Source organism: Syngnathoides biaculeatus, chromosome 20 (assembly GCF_019802595.1).
Source record: "Syngnathoides biaculeatus isolate LvHL_M chromosome 20, ASM1980259v1, whole genome shotgun sequence".
NCBI lineage: Eukaryota > Metazoa > Chordata > Actinopteri > Syngnathiformes > Syngnathidae > Syngnathoides > Syngnathoides biaculeatus.
The window spans coordinates 13498107-13520658 of record NC_084659.1 but is presented as its reverse complement, the minus strand read 5'-3'; the positions used below and the strand labels follow the sequence as shown (position 1 = coordinate 13520658).

General features: G+C 47.0%; 1 protein-coding gene across 5 annotated transcripts in view; it reads left to right on the top strand.

Annotated features, from left to right (window-relative positions):
• The first annotated feature begins 577 nt into the window (after nucleotides 1-577).
• Nucleotides 578-22552, top strand: part of LOC133493130 (synapsin-3-like) — a 159166-nt gene continuing 137191 nt past the window's right edge. For 2 of the 5 annotated variants that reach the window (XM_061806067.1, XM_061806070.1), the window contains exons 1-2: nucleotides 578-807; nucleotides 15180-15299. The gene's annotated coding sequence lies outside the window, so the exon portion shown is untranslated. Of the gene's footprint in view, nucleotides 808-15179; nucleotides 15300-22116; nucleotides 22184-22552 lie in introns of all 5 variants that reach the window. The other 3 variants (XM_061806072.1, XM_061806068.1, XM_061806071.1) reach the window with 3 other exon arrangements.

Genomic DNA, 22552 nt, shown 5'->3' with positions numbered 1-22552 from the left:
ATTTCTTTTTTAATCCTGATGATGGCTTATCCATGGTTGTCGATTTACAGAAATGTGGACCCCAATAGACGTCAGGTATTTTAGAATATATTTTTAAATCATAAGACATGAGTTGATTGTTTTAAAGAGTATTTATTATTGTTGCGAGGTTCCAAAAATTAGCCATAGCCGTGCTGGTAGCTCAAACACAAGAGGGCAGTCAAGCCACAGTGAGCAGTTGATATAAAGTTCATTTTATGTATTATGATTATGAATTATATTACGTGAAAGTTATTAAATGCCAAGAAAGAGTTATGTATATTTTAAAAAGTACATTTTTATGATAAAAAAAAAGGAGGGGACTCATGAGCTGATTGGCGGAGACACCAGAGAGGCGGGACAAGCCACAACGAGCTGATTGGTCCACAAGCCAGCTGCTCAGTGAAATAATTTTTAACGTATATTTCGTTATACAGATGATAATTTTTTTATAAGCAGGATTTTGTTTGTATTAAGCGTATGTCTTTTTATTTATTTATTTATTTATTTAAAAGTACAATAATTATTGACTCGGAACAAAGGTGCGCACGTTGACGAGCCACAGGTGGTGATTGACAGCAATCATAGTTAGTGTCGTAAAACGTGAAAAGACAAAACGCGAGACACAAAGGCACTCGAAGTAGAATTAAACATCAACTCAGAGATAACAACAACAACAACAAAATGCACAGTTAAAGTTGGAAAGTGACAGCAACGCACATTTGACGGATTGTTGCAGAAGTTGAGCCGGAATATTCGCAACTGTGTGAGGAGACTTCAAGACACGACGTGAGCTCATTTTTCATTCCGGGGTCTTTTTTTTCCCCAAATAATTGTGCATTTATCCTATGAAACGTGCACGAGGATATCGGTTATGATAAGCCAAAGACGAAACGAGGACTTCTCCCCACCGTGTGCTGTCTGACTGGATAGCGCATATACATCTAGCGATGTGTCCATTGGTAGAAGCCAGTAGGCCGCCATCTTGGTACTCCCAAAACGTGTGGAAGACATTGTGAACAGGTTGGATTACGGCGGGGGGGGGGGTTTACTCAAAACTGGTCGTGTGAGCTTGACGTTTTTTCCAGTTCTGGTAACATGAAGGATTTTTATTCGACTTGGTAAGCCAAAAAAAAAAAAAAAAGGCCAAGTGCAAAGGAAAGACGTAGAACACCGAGACTACCAAGAAGCCTTGCATGTTACCTAAGGCCCGATTTCCGTGACATGTTAACTTTTTTCCGAAATGGGCTGTGAAGCACTATCATCATAACAAAGCCAAAAAAACAAAGCATTTTTTTTGTCATAAAACAGAAAATTTCAAGTCAGATAAATTTTTGGAAATAAGGACTCGCAATGGGAAAATACACGCTACACACATTGTTCATTTGTCGTCTCTGCGATGTCCTATTTCAGACAGAACATTTAAACTTGTTTCCTCGCATTTGAAAATCAAATTCAATTTGCAGAGTTCTGCATCGTGAAATCCATCAAAAAATTTCACAGAAAATGTGTTTTCTTGCTTATCCACTCATGAAGTTTGGGAAAATATTAACATCGCTTTTTTGCGAAAAACCGTCGGCCTATAAAGGTGAAGCAGAGAGTGAACAACAACAACTGAAACAAAACTTTGTTCATGTGAATTAAGGTCATCTGAAAATAAAAAGAAAAACATTTGCAAACAAACTTAAACAGTGTCAAAGTAAATCTTTCCAAGTTATCTTTGGAATGTTTTCTCACATCCACGAAACTGGCGATTAACGCACAGGTCGGCGCGGTTGTTTTGGGAGTATCAAGATGGCGGATGGCGACTTCAGTTTTGGTGGCCAGTGAGGCATCCAGATCTGTGAAGTTGTGTTTTTGCTTTAAAACATAGAATATGAAATACTACTTGGAGTACTCCACTGAGTCTGCCCTTGAATAGTTTTTTGATGGACACACTCAAGGTCACAGGCTTTTAGTTACTTATTTTGGTAGTGAGGTAACAAAAGCCGTCGTTTTGGCGTGTAACCGGATCGAGCCACTTAACGTGTCAAGATGATTCGGCATCTCGCTCATCCCGGGCGCGCCGTGACGGACGGGTCAGCACTCGCGCCGCAACTCGATCACTTCACTGCAAAACTCGGTTCAATTACCTCGTTTGTCATTTCTAATACGATGACAATACATGATCGTCGACGGACGCGGTCGTTTTCTGCGGCGTTGCTAAAAACGAGCGCGGCGTGACCGCTCTCTCCGGTCTGCAGGCGGGGGGTTTTCCTCTTCATTACCGCCGCATTAAAGGTCGTTGACCGTTTTAATGGCTGTCACGCGGCGATCAGAGCTGAAGCTTTTCCTCTGTAGATGTGAACAGAGGTGGCCGGGGGCTGCCGAACTATTGCACCCAAACCGGCTCTAGAACTAAATCAAGCTATTAAACTGACCAATTATCATCCGCAAAACAAGATACACGCCAAAGCCGTGGGTTCGTTTCCACCCCCCCCGTACTGTCTGTCGCACACGCGCGCGCAACCTGAAATCTCTCTGCCGTGCTGACAAGTTACATGATGAACACATCTGCGGTGATTTATAATAACTCACTCCGGCGCGAAACCATTTCGGGGGAGGAAATTGAACAAACAGGCCGCGTTATCTGTCACCGGGCGGCCCGGTTCAAGTTCAAGAAGCCGCCTGTCAAGTACAATTGACTGCACGGTTGATATATTAGAGCTTAATGGCAGCAGGACGGGGGTGGGGGGATGGGGGGGGGGTCGCTTAACGATTGCCTTTGCTGGCCGTGTGAAGGTCCCCCGGAGGGGGTTTAGTCCAAAAGTGAAAAGGAAGACACGACGGGTGAATTTTATTGATGAGTCAGCAGTCTAGAAAGGAAATATCAACAAAACCATGCACATTTTTGGTTTTGATTTCAATAGAAAGGAACACAGTCTCTGTTTTGGGGCACCAAGGTGCTGGAGCGAGTACCACACTTGCCTCGCCGTTCTTAAGTTTGGGGTTTGAATCTCGGTTCTTTGTGTTTTTTTTTTTTTTTTTCTGTCTGGCATTTTTCTAGCCGTTAATGTCAGCGCTTCCCGAGTTCGATGATATAACGTACCAACAGAGCATCACTTGATCGCAATGTGGGCTTGTGTTCAAAAGGCCGCCGCCAATCTGATCCCTCGTAACGAGTCGAGCCGACACCGGCGAGCTGAGGCGAACGTGCTCGGTCGGGAGCGTGTGAGCTGCCAGGTTCGATCCCGTTTACAGCACACGCTTAAGTCACATGATACACATAATTATACACCTTTTGGGAAAAAAAAAAACTACTTTTTGATGACTACTTGGTGCCCAGTGTGCTGTACTTGATGGGAAAACATTTGAGTCCCACTTAGCTTCAGTTTTTCATTGTTCCTACAAAATAAAAAGCAAAACATTCCGACGACTTTGGACATTAAACGCTCGCCATTTAGTGTCAAGCTCCATCCATCCATCCATTATTTACCACTTTTCCGGCTCAGGTCGCGGGGGAAGTAGCTTTAGCAGGGACACCCAGACTTCCCTTTCCCCCAGCCACTTCATCCAGATCCCGAGGCGTTCCCAAGCTAGCCGAGAGACGAAGTCTCTCCAGCGTGTCCTGGGTCGTCCTCGGGGTCTCTTTCTGATGGGACGTGCCCGGAACACCTCACCAGGGAGGCGTCCGGGAGGCATCCGAATCAGATGCTCCAGCAACCTCTCATCTGGCTGCTCTCAATGCGGAGGAGCAGCGGCTCGACACTGAGTCCCTCCCGGATGACCGAGCTTCTCATCCTATCTCTAAGGGAGAGCCTGGACACCCTGCGGATTAAACTCATTTTGGCCGCTTGTATCCGGGATCTTGTTCTTTCGGTCACGACCTACAGTTCATGCCTATAGGTGAGGGTAGGAACGCAGATCGACTGGTAAATTGAGAGCTTTGCCTTTCGACTTAGCTCCCTCTTTACCACAACGGACCGATGCAAAGTCCACATCGCTGGAGACGCTGCACCGATCCGTCTGTCGATCGCCCGCTCCATTCTTCCCTCACTCGTGAACAAGACCGCAACATACTTGACCTCCTCCACTTGGGACAGGATCTTATCCCCGACCTGGAGAGGGCATGCCACCCTTTTCCGACTGAGGACTCTAGTCTCGGATTTGTGGGTGCTGATTCTCATCCCAGCCGCTTCACACTCTGCTGCGAATCCCTCCAGTGAGAGTTGGAGATCACGGCTTGATGAAGCCAACATCATCTGCAAAGATCAGAGATGCGATGCTGAGGCCACCAAACCGGACACACTCTAGCCGTCCTAAAATCATCAGCATTCATTCTTGTCCGGTCCTGAACCTCAAGTATTTCCCTATAATGCAACAGTTCTGTGTTTCTTTTCTATGGAAACGCGGATGCATTGTTTTTTTTTTTAAATTATGCGAAGCTGGGTCTTGAAACTGAGTTGCCTGAGATCCCGCTATCGTATTAGAACTAATTGGGCAATTTGGGACTCCATCATTCCAACTTTGCAGAACACAGAGCCTCAGGAGACCGTGATTGTACTTGGCGAATAATTAGCAGTCTGGGAAAAAAAAATAATCACATGACAGCTGTGTTATAGTCAGAAAAATGAGTGCTTTTTTTTGCTCGAGAGTCAGACGTGGGTTTAAAAAGCAAACAAATAAAACTGTCAAAACCCGTAACAACCCCAATTAGCTTCATGATAGTAGTTGTAGTTTGCACTGGTACCGAACGGCAAACTTGGTTGCATTCGATTTCGTACAGTTTAAACCGGCTCGTGTTCGTAATTGAAAGGTCTCGCTGCAGATCAGATTCCGTCGAAACCGACATAACAACAACAACAAAGGAACATATGGTGCTGGAAGGGACCCAAACAATCGAGCTGGAATATCTCTGTGATTGATCCGCCGCCATCCAGAACGAGAATCAGGACGTAAACACTCGCAGCGCATCGCGACATCTTCCAGACGGTGCAAGGGTGCGAGACGTGTGGCTGAAGCCGGAATCCCAATTATTCCTCGCCGAGAAAGTTCTCTCTCGTCAACACGCGGCGCTCACGGCCGGGGAAACGCGAGCAAACGTTTCACGGAGCCATTTAGTGGAAGGCGTCCGCAACCATCGTGGCGGCGATGTGGGGAGCGGTCCAAAGATGGCGCCATTAGTTTGTGGGGCAATTTGCTGTACTGAGGCTGGCATTGAACAGAAATGCGTGACTTTGATTTTTGTGACTGAGAAACGTGAGCTGAAATTGTCAAAAATGAGAATTAAAATAAAAATGGAAGGAAGGATTTATCTGGGCGGCACGGTGGATCAGCTGGAAAGCGTTGGTCTCACAGTTCTGAGGACCTGGGATCGATCCCAGCCCTCCCTGTGTGGAGTTTGCATGTTCTCCCCGTGCCTGCGTGGGTTTCCTCCGGGCACTCCGGTTTCCTCCCACATCCCCAAAAACAAGCAGCATTTAATTGGACACACTAAATTGCCCCTAGGTGTGATTGTGAGTCTCCCTGTTTGTCTCGATGTGCCCTGCGATTGGCTGGCAACCGGTTCAGAGTGTCTCCTGCCTCCTGTCTGTTGACAACTGGGATAGGTTCCAGTACTTCTGCGACCCTCGTGAGGATAAGTGGCAAAGAAAATGGATGGATGAATGGATGGACGTCCTCATATATTCTCTCGGGACATTTGAGTTACATTTGCAACCGCACAAATGTCTCACAATGTATTTCAAGGAAACGCCAGATTTTCTTCTTCTGTCTAGACTCCCTTGTAGAACCTTTAAAAAAAATACAAAGCATAATTCAAATGCCGAGCAAAGAATTTCAAATGACTCTGTGACGCTCGACTGAGCATGTCCATTTGTCTTGTTCCCTAAAAGCATGTGAATTGAAACAAGAAATCTCACCTCATTAAGGCCCCGAGACGCCGTGTAAACAGCGCAAAAAACCCCCAAAATGGAACGTCGACGTGGAAACGATGAATCTTTGGACTCGCGGCCACGTTTGCATTTAAATAACCTCTTGCGTCACCTCTCAAGCGCGTTGCGAAAGCTCACGATAGAGATTGTCCCGTTCCTTGCTGAAAACGACATCTTCAGATCTACCCCTCCCCCACCGCTAACACGCACCTCTGCGGTCCCATATCTCAATTTGCAAGTCTGTCGATACATCGCTCGACACGGCGCCAAAAAGCCCAGGGCCAGTGGCACAACTTCACGAGAGACGGCACGCGGGGCTGCGGCTCGGGAAGGATCAAGACTCCTCGTCGGCGGATTCCGAACGAGTGCAACCCGAGCCTCTTCCCGCCCTTGTTCTGCTGCGCGTTCGGTGTTGAATCAATTATCCAAAACGCCACATCAGATGCTATAAAAGTGCGTCGATCCCCGTAGGGACGTCGGGCTGCCGCACCAGCCAGAGCTGATGCGATTTGGCACGATAGCAAACGAAAACGCCGGCACCAAAATAACACGACGTTACGGCGCAAGCGGCGACTGGCAGGGAGCCGAGGGTATTAGCGCCCCGCTCGGGGAAAAAGCATCCCGCACGAAATTAAGCTCGACAAACATCTTCACGTGAGTGTAAGGCGTTCGCAATCATTTGTAGTGGCGTTCACATAGGCCCTCGTATAGCGAGTACAGTTACCCCTCTTGTAGTTTTTACTATGTTCTACTTCCGCCAATGGTTCTTGAAAAGACAGACCAGTCACTTGTGTCCAAGTTAGGGTGCAGTATTGGACAATCTGTCGCTGCAACCTGAATGAAAAATGTTTCGTTGTTCGGTCTCCGTCCTGATCAATATGACGCCGTTGTTTGTGAGACTGATTATCCTCCTCCTCAGCGTCCCTGGAGGACGGCCCGTTTCTAATCACACCTAGTCACACGCTAGTTGGAGGGGAGGGGGTGCACCCCCTCGCCTTGCCTCGCCTCGCCACCAAACCCCCGGAGAGTATCAGTTTAACCCGAGTAAAAAGGCCGGAATAGCCGCCGAGAGAGCGAGAACCTTGGCCGCGGACCAAACAGCGGGATTGGAAATTGCGCCGTTGCTTTCAGGGAGGGTTTTTGAGTTTCAACCTGTGCCCCCCACCACCACTACCATCACCACTGCCCCCACCCCACCTCCCCACCGCATATGCTACGCCTGAGTGGACGCCGGATCCGACAAGCCGGAATCCCAGAATTCCCGCATGGCTGACCTTTTAAGGTCGGAGGTTGTCATGTGGGCAGCACAAATTGCACCTAAACTGCACGAAGAGGCCTCAATTTTTTTTTTTTTTTGCTTATGATCATCTGGAAAAAAAAAAAAAAAAGATTTTTAGATTTAAAGTCATTACAGCAGTGAGTCCGAAAAAAAATCTTTCCGCTCTTCATGCGTGTTCCTTGAAGACCAACACAACCAGGATTTACGGCCGTAAAAGCCACGTTGTTGTTCAAGACCCCCAGTGCCCCCCCCCCCCCCTCACTTCAAGTCTATTTTTGCATTCTGAAGACACGGATTAGAAAGTCCAGGCCCGACCGAGGTCACGCCGATTCAGACGGGAATGAGTTTAGGACAGGCGGAACCATGTCCGCTTGAACTCGTTGAGATTTGCTATTAAGATGACATTCACACTTCTGCTATATACACCCCCCCGCCCCCCGTCCCCCATGCACACACACACACGTGCACAACCCCCCCCCCGTGTCATCCGTCAGTTATATAACCCCCCCCTCCCCCCATGCTTTCTCTTCTCCTCGCATGACTAACTTTGGTATCGGCGAAAAAGAACCTTGTTATCGGCACGTCAGGAACGCATTTAAGCAAACGTAATTTGGCCGAACGCAGTTTGTTCAGATTGCCCGGCGAAGATGCGCGGCCATCGATCGCCTCTCCGGCGCCGTCCCGGTCCATCTTCGTCGCTGAAATCTACTCAATTAATACGAGGGACCCCGCGAGGAGCACGGCGGACGCCGGGCGACGAAACACGTCGGTGCTTAACGCTCACTGAGAAGGATTTCGATATTTTTGACACAAGTAGATGCGACGAGATACATATTCAAGATCACAGTTGGTCCTTTTTTGTGCTTTGTTGTTGTCGTCGTTCTCGGCGCCAAGTCAAATATTGGATCAAATGGAGCGCTTTGAGTGTTATTACTCGTTTCCAAGAAGGGAAGCGGCAGGCGTAATACAGTAATTAGAAATTTGACATTCAAACTATGATTAGGTCTCATTATTGATCCAGCAGAAGTTATTTGAAGGGGGGGGGTTTGCTACTTCTTCTCATTGTGCCCGCAATTGCTCTAACAATGTTTACCCAGCAGCTTAAATTGCATGAATTGCTTTTCTTTTTCTCTCCCCCCCCATTTTGTCAATTCTCAAAAGTATCTTGTTTTGTTTTTTGATTAATCATCCTGGGCTAATGCATCCATTTTGCACGCGTTGCTGTTTGCCACTCTCACGATGTTCACATTTGCGTTCACCTTGTCGCAAGGTCGTTTTCGCAATCGAGAATAAACTCTACGTAGGATGAAGGCAAAACTACCCTCGTTTTTCTCACGGACCGCGTTGTAGTTCCGGCGGGGACATTGGGAAAAAAAAAAAAAAACTAACTTATTTCTCATTGTAATGAGTAAGTTACTCATGACAATAAGTAACTTACTCCCGGAGACTAGTTACTCATTACAATCAGAAACTTTCTCATTACAATGAGAATGTACCCATTGTAATGAGATACATTCTCATCTTATTGTAATAAGTAACTTACTCATTACAATGAGAAACAAGTTAGTTTTATTTTCCAATGTCCCTTTAGGGCACAGGTGTCAAACTCAAGGCTCGGGGACCGGATCTGGCCTGCCGCATGATTTTATGTGGCCCACGAAGGCAAATCATGTGTAACAAATTCCATTGTCATATGCTAAATGATAATATTGAGATATTACAAGCATTTTTGTGTTGCCCAAACATCAGCAATAGTTGAAAAACCCATTCCCGTATTTTATGATTCTAAAACTACTTCATAAATTCCATGTGTAAATATGATGAGGCGGTGGCACGGTGATTCAGCTGGAAAGCTTTGGTCTCACAGTTCTGAGTTCCCAAGTTCAATCCCTGACCGGCCTGTATGGAGTTTGCATGTTCTCCCCGTGCCTGCGTGGGTTTCCTCCGGGCACTCCGGTTTCCTCCTACATCCCCAAAAACATGCAACATTAATTGGAGACTCTAAATTGCCCCTAGGTGTGATTGTGTGTGCGGCTCTTTGTCTTGATGTGCCCTGCAATTGGCCCGCCACCTGCCCCTTGGCAGCTGGGATAGGCTCCAGCACTCCCCGCGACCCTTGTGAGGATGAGCAGCTAAGAAAACGGACAGATGAAAATATGATCAGGCAGGCAGAGATTTTTTTTTATGATTTCACAGTCGTAATGGCCCTCTGAGGGAAACCGTAAGTACAATGTGGCCCGCGACAAAAATGAGTTTAACACCCCTGCTTTCTCAGCTCCGTACCGGACAAAACATTTTGCGGACAATTTTATTTTTTTTTTTTTTCTCGAAACGTATCCCCAAAATTTATATTGCAGGAGGGTTGAAATAAACCAATTAGAGAAACAAATTACTTCTCCCTGTGCGGTTTACTTGGAGTATTATGTACATGTCCGACGTTGCTTGCGTTTACCCACTTTAATGACTTATACGCTGTCTCAAGTGACAAATACCACGCGTCGTGCTTAAAACCAACATCCCTGCAATGAGATAAGAATAAAAACAAAGTATTTTTTCATTGTGATGGATTACCTCATTTTGCGGAAGATGTTTTTTTTTGTGTGTGTGTATTTTCCTTTTTATTTTATTTTATTTTTTTTAAGTTATGTAAAGTGCTGACTCTGGCTTTGTTTGCCGAACGCGGTTTACTTAGCTGCGAAAGGCTGGAGACGGCCAAGCTGGAGTTGTTGCATTAATCATCGCGTGGCGAGACACTTCCAGCTGAGGAATTTGCATACATTTGGTTTGTGTTCCAATCTTAATCATAAATATACATAGCAAACGTGAATATTTTTGCCACATTTTCTCCTGGACTGCGTTTTTGCGTTCAGCGGCGACGTTCGGGGTCTCCAAAGGAGACTTTTTAATCCCGACAGGCGATATCAGCTCGCTTTCCCGCCGTGTACTCGCGTGGCCGCGGTTGACGATAAGCGCTCTCGCTACCTGTGGCCTCACGTCACGGGCCGCGTCGACATCAGCTGCGAGGGAGGTGACTGAGAATGACAAGCGGCCAAATGACTTTTTTACCTGCAGCCAATTTCCGAGCGACGAGAAATAATGTAGACAAATAGGACGGCGTCCACGGCGTTTCGCCGCGCGGTCGACCTTCAAGCGCGCGCCCGTAATGTTTCTCTGTGATGGGGCTGTCAGACGCTTCACGCTTGGCCTTATTTACTTCATCACAGACACGCCGTTTGTGTCTCAAGAATCCAAATATGATGCAGCACGTTGTGGAAAAGTCAATTCGAGCCACCAAATTCGCAGAAAGACTCCAATTGCATGAGAACCCCCCCCCCCATCCCATATTGACTTTAAAGCTCAAGTGTCATGCCTATAAATATTCTAAAATAGATATTGCAATGAAAAATACATATAACATTATTCACTTCAATGTCGAAAAAACAAATATGAGCGGAACGCGTCATCCATACGCAAAGTTGCGGAAGTCTAAGTGGGAGGCATATTAGCTGCAACGTCTGTTGATGACGTTACGCCGGGACATTCGCAGAGGAACAACAGAGATTTTCAGATTTTTCCGAAGCCCCTTCTGACACGGAATCTCTTTTCAAAGCAAACATCTCACACTCAGGTGAAATGACCCGGGCAATATTACCCCATCATCTCGAACCATATTTTGATGATATGTGATCACTTCTAACTAGCAACAGACTCCCCAACAGTATGTAGCGTAATCAAGAGGACCCATGCCGGGGGGGAAGCTTCTTTTCTCCTCCCGCATGTGGCCAAAAATCCTTCGCCGGCGAGCCCGACCCAGAAGCCTTCCAAGGCGAGCTCAGCCCGGAACCCTTCGCTGGCGAGCCTGACGCAGTAGCCGTCCGGCGCCCACGTCGACACATTTCGCACCCCTGTCTTACGTACGTGGATCTTTTTTTACGTTATGAGAGACTGATTATGTGGTCCCCTCTACCATTATTTTTTTTTTTTTAAATAGCTCTATACGCACCTACCTGTCATTTGGAACCAACGACGCTCTTGTCTTTTGCACCTATGCAATCCATTTTTCACGACCAACCGGGTCTCTTGGAAACTTATGAAGGGTAAATCCATCCTCCCGAGTGTTCAACCAATGTCCAGCAATGCAACGAGGCGGCATTTTGGCTAACACGAAGGAAAAAAGAACTACCTTCCTGCACGTAAAACTAGTCTAAACACATGAACCCGCCTGAGTGGGTGTCTGCTACTAACCTCACTTCCTGCTTCTTCCCCAAAACAAATCCATCGAGAGGATTTTCATGGCGGGAGTGACAAAAAGCCATATACGTCAAAATCCTGTTGTGTGGTGAAAAAACGGATAAGTCCATTCTGGCTGCCTTTTTTTCCCCATTAATAACATATTTAAAATCATGCATTTCATGAAAGTGGACCTTGTGGTTTCTCAATTATTTGCATCTATAACCAAAGGCCAGTCGTCGTCACTTCTTTTGAAAAATTACTGCAATTCTTTCCAAGACAGACGGGGGGGATGCAGCGAATCAATTCTGCATGTGCTGATTAAATTTAAATACAGAGGTCAAGAGCACTCATTATTTGTACTGAAATATTTAAATTAAGTTAATATTTTATACGGCCATATATGAATTCATTCCAAAGGAAAATGTTTGCATGGCACAAAATGCGTTTACATCCAAGGCACCCAGGCGGTGCATCTTTACTTTGTCAGTGCTGAGGATTTTTTTTTTTTTTTTTTGCATCCCGCGTTGCTTCGGTGTCAGTGTGACTCATCCAGGCGTCGTACTCCAGAACAGATGCTGTTGCTGGAATAAAAAAAAAAAAAACAATTTGAGACATAAAGGTTTGCATCGGGCAAAAGTCTCTGGGAGTGATGGCACACTTTCACCATATGTTCTCCGACTTCTCCTGTGTGACTGTCTCGTGGCCCGGTACTTGTTCATTGCATGCGCGTGAGAAAGTGAGTTTCCTACGTTACAAAAAAACGTGACACCCACCTAGATGTGATATTGCTCACGGATATACAGTGCTGACTTGGCCACGTTTTGTTTTTTGGAGCTTTTTTTGAGCCGTTATTTGGACAATTCATATGTTTTGTGCTGTTCATTGCCACTCCCAGTCGAGGTTTACTGCCAAACTAAACATGTGACAAAGAGAAGTGAGTACTTAAAACAATCCACGTAGCCTGAGGAAAGTCTGCGGAACTTAACCCATTCATGGGCAAGGTGGGAATTTTTTGCCTTATTGAGATAAGTCTCCTAACAGGCCACAATCAAGGAAATTACACTTCTTTTTCGTTTTAACACATAAAACAAAGGGCAAAAAAGATGTACCCTATCGCGGGCAGCGTCCCAAAACTGGGACGGGTATGTTATCAGTTCTGTGAAGTGGTACATACTATACATACGTATGTTTTATTCATTAATTCATATTCTAGAACAACACTTACGCATTAATAATACTGATGGATTAGCATTTTGAAGACAAACTTGGTTTCATACTGACCGCTCCATGTGTACATGAGGCAGCCATGTTGGGTCAGAAAGGAAAGGGAAACAACTCCGTGCTAACTTTGACCTCTCTTGATACCAAATTATGGCTTCAGATTAAAACACGTAAATATTTTGATATACTGAAGGATATAATGCGTGAAAATCATGATGTGCCAAAAATGGGACACTGCCCACAAATGGATTTTAATGCTAGCAAGCAATGCAAGACTCCATAAATGGGCAAATAAATCGCACCAACGCTGCAGTGTAAGCGACAGTGATTTCAACACACAAAGTGGAGCATCACATGTAGACAGACAAAACAACACTCACAGACATACAGTGAATAAAATGAGTATTTGAACACCCTGCTATTTTGAAAGTTCTCCCACTTAGAAATCATGGAGGGGTCTAATATTTTCTTAGTCAGTGCATGTCCACCGTGAGAGGTAATCTAAAAAGAAAAATCCAGAAATCACAATGTATGATTTATTTGTATGAGACAGCTGCAAATAAGTATTTGAACACCTGTCTATCAGTTCGAATTCTGACCCTCAAAGACCTGTTAGTCCGCCTTTAAAAATCCCTGTCCACTCCAAGTATTATCCTGAATCAGATCCATCTGTGTGAGGTTATTAGCTGCATAAAGACACCTGTCCACCCCATGCAATCAGTAAGACTAAAACTTGTAACATGGCCAAGACCAAAGAGTTGTCCCAAAAGAAAAACAGAGACAAAATTGTACAACTCCGCACGACGGGAAAGGGCTACGAAGAAATTGCCAAGCAGCTCGGTGAAAAAAGTTCCACTGTTGGAGCAATCCGTAGAAAATGGAAGAAGCTAAACATGACGGTCATTCTCAGTCGGAGTGGAGCCCCATGCAAGATATCACTTGACCAAATCGAGTTTTAAATGAAACAGATTTTATTGTCCAAAGTCAAGAGTCAGCCAAGTGCAGCCTGAAGTCGATTTATTTTAATTCTGTGGGATTAATCGGATGTACCATCAGAGGAAGAAGACTTATTTCCTCCATTTTATCAGACAAGGTATAGCAACAGTATATCAAAGAGATGGCAGCACCTGTCTCAACAAGTTAATTGCTGTAAATTAATAGCAGAATGATCAATGATCTACAAAGCTGCCACATATCTTCATATCACCGAGTCCTGGATGAAAAATCCCAAGATTTTGGTCCCCTGCATAACATTGACAGGACGAGTCGTGCTTGGATGGCAGCGGTGCGAGTCTCTCCTCTGCAGCCTGATTAGTTCTGCTCCAGAAATGCGGAGAGCGACGAGCTAATCGCGGGCGTGTCGGCGCCGAGCCTAGTTCCTCCGAGGAAGCCGAAGGACGGATCGATGATCGGCGGGCCCGGAGACAGCGGGTGATGCACGACGCCATCGCAAAACAATGTCAAGCTGATGCGCGGAGTCACACGGCGCCCACGTCGAATTGAGTCGCGTCTAATGACACGATCGGGCCGCGGCAGCCGGATTACTTTTCGGGAGATAAAACCCGCGGCCGCTCCGTGTCACGTTCAATGTCCTCCGCGTGTTACGTGTTGATAAACTCTCGCTCGTTGATAAAGGTCAAGACGTGACGCTGGTTCTCATTTTGAGGTGTCACAAAGCCTCCACATGCGCTGCTGGAAAGTTATTTGAAGACATTTCATAAAGATTACTGTTTCAGTTGAAGTGAAACTCCTACAGTATAAAGTACAAAAACCTGGAAAATGGCACAACCTTAGCCGAGGCATGTAAAGTGGAATATTCCAGATGTAAATTTCACCCTGACCCTGCAGTAAAAAGTAGACTCGTATCTGAAGTCGGCTCGTTCGGATTCTCCCCTAACAGAAGTCAAAGTGACATTTTTGGGTGGCCTCGAGGAAGAAAGACTTTCTGTTTGTCGACTGTGGCAGTCGGGCTCTTTTTTTTTTTTTTTTGTTGTTGTGCTTTTTTTTCCCCCTCTTCTCTGGATTAGTTCCGCGTTTTGCAGGAGTTTGCAAGACACTGTATGTAGCTGCCCTCAGCGAGCTTCAGGTTGGGGGGCAGCGGTACCGAGGGCAACGGGGCCCTCCTGCAAATAAAGAAGACTTCCTCGGTCCTCAGTCCCTGGACCGCCGGCGCCGAGCTTTTGAACTCCACCGGCGCTCCCGTATGTCGGCCGCGGGGCGATAGGAATGGAGTCGTACTCACGGGTGCTGCGCCGTTAAAAACGGTTTGCTCTCCAGCGAGGCGTCGGTCATGATTTAAAGCACAGGCGCACTTTGCCACTTGTTCCTTTGCCCTTCTCCTGCCCGTCCTGCCCGGGGATGAATCGACGGTGCCGCGCGTGGTTTCCGCACTATTTCTCGTCTATCGTCAGGGCAGATTTACAGCGTAGGCGCCCATGCTATATTCATTTACTCGTAATCGTCTTTCCTTTGGCGTCCTTGGATAACCCGGCCCTTTCCCCGCATCCTCCTTTCAGATTTCAGCCGAGTGACTCGTTGAGATGGACGTAATGAGACAGGTCCACGCGGGCTGGGAGAAGGAGGAGGAGGCCGGGCCGTGAAGGAGTGCGGCCGTAAACAAGGTGAAAAACAATCAGGTGAGAGTACACCGCAAATCTCTGGGGTGGGGTAGGTTGGGGGGGGGGACGCAAGCAAAGACATGACATCGTTTTGGCTGTAGAAATTACATTTTCCCATCAGTCAGCTTTTGTTAGCTATCTCACCATTTTGTTTCTTGAGGCCTTGAACCATCCATGTGGATAATAAACTGTTTTCAACCACGTGACTATATCCGGGGCACGCGGCCATGTTGAAGGGGTTCACTCTACTGACGCGCCATTCACTCTATCGCTTTCGCATACAGACCGGAGTTACACAAATGTTCGTACGACTGTTAAAAGTGACGCATGACGGCTAAAAAGACTTTGGAAAGTTATCGGTGCTCATTGGATGTTGTTTCAAGAAACTGTTACGACAAGAAGCGTGCTTTGATCGACAATATCGACCCATATGCCTTGGAGGAACGCAAAAGGGGCAAGAATTTCGAACTGTGGAGCCCGCAACTCTTTCTCCACTTCCACGGCTACATTTTAAACTCAACTCACGAAACAGCTAGCGGTGCGGTAACTCGTTTTTGCCAACTCATGATAATGAAACAGAAAATATAGATTTTGAGAGACACACATTGCATTCACACACACGAGTATTATGTAGGCCCTCGGCCCTAAAGAATACTTCTCCTTCACGGAACTTAGTTTTTGCTAAGTAGGTGTGAAATTCCAAAAGATATCCAATACGTACCAAGAACAAAATGCTCTGAGCAAACTCGGACGTAACGGAATGACTTTACTGCTAGATCGGCTCTGCTAATACGAGACAACCACAGTCGGCACCGTTTGGTTGCTAACTGCTCCGTTTTCTCGCACTGGTTCTTGATCACAGCTGGCAGTCGAAAAAAAAAGACTCTTTACAATGCCCGCTTTCGCTTGAGCAACCGGTCACATAGCAGTGCGCCCCCCATTCATACACCTTTCTGAAATAATTGGGTTCCGGATTGTTTACTCGAATTCACCAAACCAAAATGGCCTAAATTGGAAGGTGTGTGACGTCAGTCGAAAACACACGAGAGCTACCACCTTCGTCTCGTAGAATTGGAAAACCCGGACAGTGTCCAAGTTGATGGCGCTTGAGGAAAATGGAGAGATTTTACTTTTTTTTTTTTTTTTTTAAATCCAATGTTCCCATTTGAATGATTGCTTTCAAATCTAATTCAATCATAGGACCAGTAATAACATTTTCAAAAGAAGGTTTGGGCATATGCGGTCACGACGGCGTAACTACATGCGGTCATCCTACCCTGCTTGCTTGTCGTTTTCTTCGTCCCTTCATCGGTTTAAGTTTATTACACACAGGACGCGGTTGGAATTGAATAGAAATAATTTCTGTAACAAACAGCAGTTGCAGACTCTAAATTATATATTAAAAGATCTAATACTTGGGCGAGACTTGCAGATGTGTGTCCGGCGATGACCCGCGCAAATCAATAAAGCCGCTGGCTGGGTAATGGACTCTGATATATGAGTTCACGGTTTTGAGAATTTTTGGGACGGGCGAAGATTCTTCTTCAACCCTCCGTGAAAGCCAACATGGAGGCTGGAATCGATGGATTCGGATTGATGTTATTGGGCCGCTCTGCGGGTAAACAAATGCATTTGAAAGTTGCAATCGACGAGGCCGCGCCGCACCTTCTGCGCAATGTCCCCGCACGGCGCGCTAAAAATCCCCGTTGATTTCCTGGTGAAGAATCGCTGTCGAAGTGGCAAATTTATCGACGTGAGCCAAAGCCAATGATGCTCAAGTTCTTCGGTGGCGACGCGGAAATATTTACACGAGCTCCTTGCGCCGCGTTTTCGCTCGTTTTGTCTCCTTGTCGAGGTACAAACTCATTTGAAATGCATGATACCCCCGCACAGTGCTTGACATTGCGAATATCATTGCAATTAACGCCCTTCCGTCGTCGTACCTTCCCAGAGGCTCATCATCACGTTTGAGTGCCACTATTAGTCCCCTTCCCTTGGAGGAATCGCCCCCGCCTCCCCCACCTCCCACCCCCAGAGATGACATTATTCACGCCATTAGCGCAGAAACATTGCGGTGATGGTTGCGGACTGATGAATTACAAATTGCGGCGCAATCGAGGACTTCCGCTCCGAGTTGCGCCGGGGAACATAAATCACATTTGCCGCGACAGCGGTAAGAATCCGCCAAGAAATCTTAGAGGAGCAAGTTGAAAATCAGGTTCTTTTTTTTTTTTGTGGAATAAAAACACAAACACGAGCCGCAATTAGCGGCAATAACGATAGCGGTGACGCGCTACCCGGCGGGCGCCGTTTGCCGCGCATTCGTCACGAAGCCGTCGTCGCAACGAGATTTCCCGACTTCTTGCCGCCACACCACAAATGAGGTTGATGAGGTTCATTAGCATCGCGCGACTTTGCGAGCAACAGTTCCAGGCCGGCTAATTGGACAGTACGCCGCCCAATTTGAGTCGTCTCGGATTTTCAAGGCTTTCGCTGCACCCCTGCAAAGTGCAAAAGGGAGCCTCGACTCTTAATTGGCGATGCTCACAATTGAAGCACTTTTTTTTTTTTTTTTTTTTAACTCTGCACACCATTGAGGGATTTCTTGTTTTTGCCCGTTTGTGGGTCATTAGGCGGTGTCGCTTGGCTTCTGTGTACACGTTACAACCTTGTCGTCGTGATTAAGGAACGGCCAAAAAAAGCAAACTAACAAGATCGGGAATTTTTGCATTATATTCCCATTGGATGGTAGGTTTTTTTTTTTTTTTGTTTGTGCAATTCTGACCAATTTTTGGTTGGTTTCACAACCCCATGTTGTCTTTTGTGCCAGCCAGTCAACCTTCTACGTGCCCTTGAGCCGACCGAACTCTGTCTCATTTTTTTTTTTTTCCTTGTTATGGGGATGTTTTTACTTCAATTTGGCGCTATAAAAAGTGTGTGGGTTTGTATTGGGTCTTGGCCTTGAGACAACTTTTGTTGGGATTTGAGGCTGTCTTGATGAAAACCAACAACAATCTTAGCCAGTGGACTGTATTTCCTCGCCAAGAGCATGGGCTCGGTTGTTAAAATGTCTGCTCCATAAAACGAAAAAAAAAAAAAATATTAGATTGTAAATCATTTAGCGTTATTATTTTGATCAAGTATTATAACGTATACTTGCAGTCTCTTGAGGATACTTCATGTGGAAACATTGTTTGCCCAAATGCTTTTGCTGTTCCAAGCGATCATATGGAGTGGATGTCAAAAGTCTACACACCCCCATCAAGGGGATGTCGTCGATCTTTTTGAACCCTTTGACGCTGTCATGAGCAAGGCTGGACCCCGGAAAAGAGGGGCGTGGCCTGGCCACCGGTCTGGGCGATGTCATCTCTGACACCTGTCGCCGGTCACAGCAGTTTCACATGAGGCATTTGCCAGTTCATTGCTTTATGTTAGTGAGTTGCATTCAGTGCCTGTGGGATTCTCCGTTTCTCCGCATAATTTAGAGTAACCCTTGTCACAGCGATTCTTTGCCCTTTTGTTTGATGCTGTCCTATTGAGTTTCTAGTTTGCCCCATCGTCATCGGATCTTGCTGCATGTCTTTTGGATCCCGCCGACCTTCGCTTTTCTGTACCTCTGCCTTGTCGGACTGCTACACCATGTATGACCCAGTTTCCGAAATAAACTACATTGAACATTATTCCTCCGCCTCAAAGTCCTGCATTTGTGCCAGAGGTTCACGACAGATGTTTTTTTTTGTTTTGTTTTTGATGAACACTAACACACTAAGATAATTCCTTAAAAAAAACATGAATGTGAATTATAAACCATATGACTCAATTGAAAAAATATTTTTTATATTTTAACTTCCGCTTCCGTCACCAAGGTCCCCGCCTTTGGCCACCGCCCAACTCACTTCGCAACCGACCCCTATGGCCCCTCTCACAGGTGGTGAGCCCCTGGGAAGGGGAACCCATGTTACCCTTTCGGGCTGTGCCCGGCCGAGCCCCATGGGTGCAGGCCCGGACACCAGGCGCTCGCCTTCGAGCCCCAAGTCCAGGTCTGGCCCCAGAGGAGGGGCCCCGGTGACCCGCGTCTGGGCAAGGGAAACCAAGATCCAATTTTTGTACTCATCATCGGGGTTTTGGAATCGTACTTTGTCTGGTCCCTCACCGAGGACCTATTTGCCACTACTAGGGGCATTAATCCTCAGACAACTTACCTCCGAGGATCATCGGGACACACAAACCCCCTCCACCACGATAAGGTGACGACTCGAGGAGGTGACTGGGGCATCTGATACAGATGCCTCCTGGACGCCTCCCTGGTGAGGTGTTCCGGGCATGTCCCATCGGAAAGAGACCCCGAGGACGACCCAGGACACGCTTGACAGACTGTCTCTCGGCTGGCTTGGGAACACCTGAGAGCTGGAAAAAGTGGCTCGGGAAAGGGAAGTCTGGGTATCCCTGCTGAGGCTACTTCCCCTGCGACCAAACCCGGAAAAGTGGGAGATAATGCATGGATGGATGGATGGATGGATAAATCTCATTCCATTTATGCTGGTCATATTTTATCTCAGAAGAACCTCTCCTTCAAACATGGGGGTGTAGACTTCTGCTGCCCACCTTATATACCGGGGATATATGAAAAATTGCATGCACAGCGTTCACTTGGAATGCAATCCAAGCAATAGAACCAACCGATTGCTCTAAACAGCGAGCAAGCGCTAAGTCTTCCCGCATTCACCATCGTCACCTCCTGCGATATTTGCATGCCCCCCTCCAACCTCCCTGCCCCCGCCCCCACTCCCTCCTTTGCACACACAAAGCTAATTTCCTCAGCCTCTGTCAAACAACGTTTTCACGAGCTGCCACTGTTTAATTAAGAGGAGGTGTGCGACACACGGGCACGCACGCGCCGGCCCGCACGAAGGAACTCCTCCGCGGGGACCTCATTCGTTTCGGAAGCCTCGTGTGGGCGGAAGAAGGGAAGGAGAGGCGCTCGCCAGAGAAATGTACACTGCGCCACCGACACGCGGCTCGCCCCCGAGGGAGCCGAGGCAAAGAATTCCTCCTGGAATTTTCCTCCCTTTAGTCTCTCGCTGTTTTATTGCACCCCCACCCTTTCTTCCCTTCTCATTTTGGTCATGGTAATTCGTCACGAGATATCAAAAGCCTTCAAAGCCGCAGAATAGAAATGAAGCCTCGCGAGCCTGTGAATAATTGGTTTCCGTGAGGTGGCCCCCCCCCCCCCATCCCTATTGAACCCTCTTGACTCCACGTCCCGAGCTCTGGCGACGCAAGTAAGCGTCCGCCAGCAAGCTGAGAGAAAGTACTGTAGTTGCAGCATTTTTACCCAAATGTACTTTTCTCCCCTTTGTCATCCTTAAAGCCATATTATGGAATAATTGTACTGGAGAACCAGAGGGCCCTGACCCCCCACGACCCCCACCCCCCAAAAAACCTAATCCACCATCAGAGATTTGAAGCCGAGCCACTCTAACCTGATGAAACAAACACACGTGATAGTCGCTGTAATGTCTTCTTCTGCCTGCGCTCACAACAAAGACGTCATTGGACCTGAGCGGTCCTGGCCGACTCCGCAGCGCCGGCGGCTCTGAACGCCATCTGCGAGCGGCTCGGAATTTTTCCGTTGCCTGGCACCGGCGCACGCCGGCGTGCACAAAGCAGGCCTGCGCCAACTCTTCCGGTTCAGAGATCCGACCGACTGCGAACCGGCGGAGGTCAGAGCCGTGCTTCCTCTGAATATTTTTGCGTTCACCGAGGGCACCGTGGAGCTCAGCCTGAAAGCCAGCTCGTCCATTCCCCCTGTCATTCAGTCACGTGGAAGGGTCTGGAACGTACCATTTTCGAACTATTCCATCCTAAAGGTTCAGAGTTTCTCTCTGAACAAGGAAGATCCACCACAAATGACTTCTGGATGTCTTTGATCCTCCCCTCTTTGCATTCTCCATTGTAGTGTTGTACATCACTCATGTAAAAGAAAATTAGAATACTGTATATTATGATATTATTTCATTATTTGCGCATGGTTTACATTTGCTTTCATATTATTGATGGGGAGAAAAAAATGGAAAAAGTGTCAAATGTTTGGCATACATACCCATTCATCAAAGTACATTTTTGCCTTTATGTCAGGAAACTGATCGTATTGACAGATGATATTCATCCATCCATCCATTTTCTTCACCGCTTATCCTCGTGAGGCTCACGGGGAGTGCTGGAGCCGATCTCAGCTGTCACCGGACAGGAAGCGGGGTGCACCCTGAACTGGTTGCCAGCCAATCGCAGGGCACATAGAGACAAAGCCTTAGTCACAATCACACCTCGGGACAATTTAGAGTGTCCAATTAATGTTGCATGTTTTTTGGGATGTGGGAGGAAACAGGAGTGCCCACCCGGAGGAAACCCACGCAGGCACGGGGAGAACGTGCAAACTCGACACAGGCGGGTCTGGGATTGAACCTGGGACCTCAGAACTGTGAGGCCAACACTTTACCAGCTGGTCCACCGTGCCGCCCTGACAGATAATATTCCGCATAAAATCTTTTGAGTTCATTTCCATTTTCTCGTGACGTTTACAAGCTTTCATTTATGAACTAAACCACGATAGAATCGCACATGGCTGGAACAATAAAATGGCCAAAGTGCAAGTGCAAGGATTCGGCCAGATGTTTTTGGCACAGTATTTCCCAAATCTCGGCTTTTGTTGGCGTCACGGCGCCGCGGGCTGCTAATTGCATCGCACGAGTGAAATATTCCTTGATTAGACCACTGCTGGTTTATAACGCGACGTTTTATTTCCTTTGTTTTCCTTCAACTCTCGTTGCTCCAGCACGGTGAAATCCCCGCTCCACGTCTAGCGCCGGTTCAACAACCTCCAGTTGACACGCGCGTACTGGGTAAGCAGCCGGCTTTCGTCCAAATAGAGATGTAGAAGATTCCGGGGCCTTAGGAACAAAAGAAGAGGCCAAGTCGCGGCGAGATTAAGAGAATCTGCGAGATTAGAGCTGTCTATCCTGGCGTCTTTTAGCACGCAAGCGAGGCCTCCACGTGGGATCAACCACAAAGTTGTAACGGAGGCTGGAGAACTTTTCCACACATCAGCTGCGGGTTGGTTCACGATGGGGGTTTGGGGAGGGAGTTAGTAATGGGTGAGCGGGCGGGTAGGTGGGGCGCCCAAGAACTTTCCCTGAACTCTCCTCGGCTTTGTGTCTCCCGCTTTCATCTCGGGTCACTGTCAGTCGAGGGTTTATCTTGTTAAAAGCGCA